A 6,000-nucleotide genomic window follows, 5' to 3' on the forward strand; every position below is an offset into this window, starting at 1 on the left:
ATAACGTTTTCAATCACAGCATCTAACCCATGAGCTGTCAGTGGGATTATCAGTAAAGCAGCTGCATGACAAATATAGTCAGTGCTTAAGTCTGATGATCCGCTATCAAGGCCAGTATAAATTAAAGTAAACTTCGGCCTGGCACAGAAATCAGACATTAGCTGTCTGACGAATGAGTTCAAAAGAATTAATCATGTAAAGATATAGCTACAAAGGGTAAACATTTCACACCTTTTTTTTTTGCATTGCATTAATTAAACCACATTTTTAATAATCTTTTTTATAATTATTCCTTGCATTTTTAGGTGCCTTTTGAAGTTCTGTAAAATGTGTATGACATGCAGTAATTCTTTACATTTATTATTACACTTATTACAGAACACCACAATTGCACGTCTTGCACCCCAGGGTCGAGGGTTCGATTCTCACTTCGAGTCTGTGTGCATGGGGTTAGCATCTTCTCCCCCCTGTGGTCTGTATACAGGATAAAGCGATATAGATCATAAGTGAGTGAGTGAAACCTGCAAGAGGAAAACTGCAACCATTCTGGACAGCCATAAGATGGCGCCACGGACACACTGTGTTTGATAGGCTACGCCTCAGGAAAATGGCCGTCCACTGTTTTGGCCTCTTAATGATTTTAAAATAGTCATATTTCATTTAAGAGGACGGTTTCATTTAAAAACAAACAAACCAGAATTTGGTGAGGAAAAGTGAATGTATTATACGAGATAACAATCCAAAACATACCGCATAATCAAGAGAAATATAGATATAACTCATATCGTCCTAGCTAGCTGAGCTAGCATTAGTAATAAAATGCTTGAAACGTTATGTCAGAGGGAGTGAAGGTAAATCACAGGTTTATAATAGTTTATGTAGTCCTTTGGACATTAGTTAATCTATGAATACTTTATTACTCTTGTCAGTTCATTATGTATCACTGTAGCTGGGTCATTCTACAGAAAAGGTGGAATTTTAATTCTCCTTTTACACCTAGAACACACTTTTTTTTTTTTTTTTTTACTTTGTGTGAATCCCCAAAAACTAGAGCTTGATGCATTTTTTATATATTTAATAACTGGTGTTACTTCACGTCCTGGTAACACCGATGACAACAACACCAAAATGACCCCCATGTGAAAGACCACATGGTTTTTAATTATGGCAAAATGAATTAAATATTAGATGTAATATTTTTTATGTACAATTTGTGTCCAAATGCTAGTATAATTATAAAATAAGTAACAGTAATGACAGACTTCAAAGCTTTGCATAAAATTGCTAAATAAACGATGACATGAAGGGAGACATCCGACATCCCTTTCGCATTTATTCAGTACCTTGAAAAATTTCAAATTGTCAAATGTTTTTCAACATTTTTGTGTGACATGTTTGATTTGGGTGACTGATAGTATATTTATTTCATATTATTAATTATAATCAATTATTGTTTTATGATTTTGGTGTTTCACTTATTGATGTTATATCTTGCTAATCAGATTTATTTAAATAATTTTTAAAAAAGGTAAAACATTAATATTAAAAAATTCGTTTCATGTTTGAAAGTAACATATTATATTTTCTAAACATATACAATGATTTTGGCATCACTTTCCACCATTTTAGAAAAAATTACAAAACTTAAGCTGCACTAATTTGTATAACTATTTAGCATCCTCATCAATTTACAGTTTAATGCATTTGTTCTGGATTTTTAATTGTTATGATAGTAAAATTATATAAAAATATATTTTCCATGAGTATTACCAATATGACTCTTACTGTATCTTGTGTTTATTGTAATCCCCGTTTTTTTCCTTTTCTGTAAGCCATTTAAATTTCTAACGTGTTTGTTCTATGATCATGTGCACTACTGTAAGGATACTTCCTGGTTGAGCACCTTTATCATCGACACCACGGTATGTTCAGAATCCCTTGAGTTGTCCAGATTTAAATAATCATGAGTGTTATCAGTGTAGCAGCACTGTTCCTCATCGCCCCTCCATACTAAAGAGCCTGGTTATCAATGTCTACATGCGGCATGAGCAAACAGTGAAGCAGTGTTTTCACCTAGCGACTCATTTGCATTGTAAAATCATCTCATGGGTCATTTTCATTCTGGAACTATCCTGATATGGGTCTTGCATGTATATTTTCGCTGTTTGCTAGGTAAACAGACAGCCAACTGATACTAATGTTATACTGCTCACTTCAGTTGTTCTAAAGCAGATTTGCTAAATACAGCCTGTAGATTCAGATCTTAAATGAACGGGCCAGATGTAACAGTAGCGAGAGGATATGAGGAAGAAACCCTTACAGGAAGCAGTTTCAAAAGGGAACTCATTTTCCTTTAGATGATAGGTAGTGTGATTATAAATCATCGCAATATACACGCGTAGATGTATTGTATACTGTGAATCAGAATCCTGGGATATGCAACAGGACAGTCTTGGCTATAATACAAGCCGTAATATAGGCCTAATGTCCTAGCATCACAGTTCTTCCATTTGAATTGCAGCCCATGACCAGGGTGGAGGAGAGTGAGTCGAGTCCCATTAGTATCAGAAGCAGCCTCCTCCCGCTGGTTTCCCAGGGAGAGACCAGGCATGCATGACTGTGCTTGGAATACTAATGTCACTCTGCATCTTAAGAGCTCTATTTGAATTTTGGTCAATTTGAATGGGGATGGTAGGGTTGAAACAACAGAGTGGGTTGGAAATAAAGCTATTTTAAGGCTATTTTAAGACTTGGATACTTTTGAAGATTTTATATTTAAATGACCTGAAATTGTTTACAGAATGGGTTAAGCTAATTATATACACAGGCATTGTAATGCTGCCATGCAGAAACAAAAGGTCTAGTCCTAAGAGGGGTAATAAAGCTCATTTTAATGCTAATTATGCCCATTATATGCTTAGCTATGCAGCCTACTATGTGAAAAATTGCCAAAATAGTGACACCAAAACTACCATTTTATTTACTATTAAATGTTGATTTATTATACCTTGGTGTCTATGTGGCTTTTATATAGTTACATATATATTTTTTTATTTATTTCATCAAACATTATTGAAATTAAACTGACTTATGACAGTTATCCTTAAAATTCAGAGCATTTTAGACATCTTTTGCTTTTGCTGTTTTTAACAAACACATATAGGGGTCAGGATTGTGCAATATAGAGTGACCTCGGCATACGAATGCCTTTGCCTTAAGAATTTTCTCCTTAAGATCTGGGAGAATAAAATGAAATAAAAGAAATTGACAAAACAAAAAAATTATAATATATTTTTTAAATAATATACTCATTTTGAGAGTTCTACATTTTTGCAGCATCATTCCCATATTCTAAATAGTAAACTTTACCCATTATAAAAGTAATATAAGCACACACCTGCAAGGCTTCCATTTAAGCACTTAAAAAAAATGTATCGTCTTAACTCTTTAACTCTATGCTGTGATCTATGCACAGATCTGTGTCATTTGGGTTTTTAGGGCCCAAGCATTATGACATCAGCTCTGGTGAATATGACATCATATATAATAATATATATGATGTCATATATCACTATAATAATGTTGACGTCTTATAGTGCAGATGTCATAGTGTGTGAGAGCCCGATTATTTTTCAAAGGATTATTATTTTCTGGTCATTTTTGGAGGTCTTAACATGCTTAAAAAGTCATGACAATCAGCAGACAGGTTTGGATCTGATGCCATTAGGACGCCTGAGAGGCTCCTTCACAGGAGATTTTACTGTATAAGTCATACACACTTGCACGTATACATGTCAAACTCGGTACCCATTTAGATCATATTGAGTTGAACAATTTTCACTATTCATGGCATGGGCTCCAGTCAACAGGAAGTCAGTTATTTTGGGTTGTTTGCAGCAAGCGACGATGACTGTTCCAAGCACCTACACCATTACAAATGCCACTAAACCTGGCCCATTTTGTCCTATCTCAGATGCCTTAAACGTATGATGAAAAGTGGCTAATAACATTGAGTGATGTCAGCATCCAGGGCTTTTTGGAGATCTTAACATGCTTAAAAGGCACACGAGTTGTATGTTGTGCCCAGGTAACGTTGGTGCACCATCGCCGCCCAGACGCACTAGAAAAACACGTCCAGCCACGACTATGCCTTAAACTTGTGCTGAACAATGGCTCACGACTTCCTTAGCAAAGCATTTTAGAGGTGCCCAAAAAGGCACAGATGTTATGCGGTACACCCGGCCTTAACATACTCAAATAGCAGAAGGGTTGTTTGGTGCACTCGAATGATGATGGTGCAGTTGTTCGTGCCTGCTCATCATTGCTTGCCACTATATTAGTGGTATTATAATCCAAAAAGGAATCATAATACATTTACATACAAATTGTTTTTAAAAATTTCCTGCCTCGATTTAAACCATGATTTTTGTCTCCCTGATGCCAGCATCCCTGAAGAGATCAATAATCAATACTGGAACATTCATACGAAATTCAGCGGTGACCCAGAGCAGAAGGTTAAGGGTGGGGCTAATGTCTGACTCTGACATCATCTAAACAAAAAAAGAACGAGATATAAATCAAAGCCTTTTCTATTCATTTCTTTAGAAATTTCCAATAGACTGTGTGGTATTCATTCATGCTTTAATTGTACTGTATATTTGCACATAAAGGCACATCTTTTTCATCTGTGAGTCAGCCTAGGAGAACAATGCCAGGACTCTGGGCTAGCGGCTAATGTGATAATAGACGCTAGATCCTCAGAGGTCATTGATATATCCAGTTTGAAAGGCAGTGCATGTTTGTGTGTGTGTGAAAGAAACAGTCTGTATGGCTTCTGAAAAGAAAGCTGTGTATGTGTGCGTGTGTGTGTGTGTGTGTCTTCGCAGCAGCTGAGTCAGCTTTGTGTAAAAGAAGATATCCTACGGGAGCACTCTTCTGACTCACCATTAGCTAGCTAGCTCCCCCAGATGCCGCACTGTTGAGAGGGGGAAGGGCGAAAAGGCGTAAACTGCACCAGGGCTTGGCACTGCTGCAGCTTTGAACAGCGTTTTATTTTCCCCTAACACAAAATGCCCTTATTTCAGTTTCTAGCAAACACATTTTGAACTACATACTGTACTATCGTGTATAATAAATGATGGCCAGTATTTATTTAGAGAGCAGTCCATAATGAGCTTTGCTGTTTCACGATTCATACGTGTCTCATTCCCTGCAGGCTTTCTTTTATGACAGGGTGAAACAGAACCCGATACGGTGTTGGATCTGTTCGGACATCCCCTGTGGATTGCACGTGCTCGGTCAGAGACAGCTGGACACATGAACGAATGAACATTCACTTAAAGTTCCACCAGCCGAAAGCCTCTAAGATTATTATTAATAGAGGAATGACACCACCTCCAAATCTCCAACATATGATCAACAAAACATGTTCGCATTTGTATCTTTAATTCTGTACACAAGTCTGTCTGACCCAAGAGGGTTACATGAAAACGTTGCCATCAAACTATTAAATATTAAATACTTTCTTCCAACAAGCTCCCTCACTCATCGTCTACACCGCTTTATCCTGTGTACAGGGTGTGATGGGCCTGGAGCCAATCACAGACGACTTAGTGTATGAGCTGGGGTACACCCTGGACGCGGTGCCAATCCATCGCAGAATCCACTCAAAAACTACATGTAGCTTGAGAACAATAGTTAATCTAATCTGCATATCTTTAAAGTGTGGGAGGAAGCAGGAATACCCAGATGAAACCCACCAAGCATATGGAGGCCATACATACTTCGCACACAGACCCCAAGGTGGGAATCGAATCGAGACCCTGGAGGTGCAAGGCGACAGTGCTAACTTAGTGGTTGGTGTTTCACCTGCCATGCGGAAGGCCCGGGTTCGATTCCCAGCCTTTGCCCAAACCCCAGCCACTGAATGCAGGACCGGTCCCAAGCCTGGATAAAAATGGGAGGGTTGCGCCAGGAAGGGCATCCGGCGTAAAACCTGTG

Source organism: Clarias gariepinus, chromosome 9 (assembly GCF_024256425.1).
Source record: "Clarias gariepinus isolate MV-2021 ecotype Netherlands chromosome 9, CGAR_prim_01v2, whole genome shotgun sequence".
In the NCBI taxonomy this organism is placed as follows: domain Eukaryota; kingdom Metazoa; phylum Chordata; class Actinopteri; order Siluriformes; family Clariidae; genus Clarias; species Clarias gariepinus.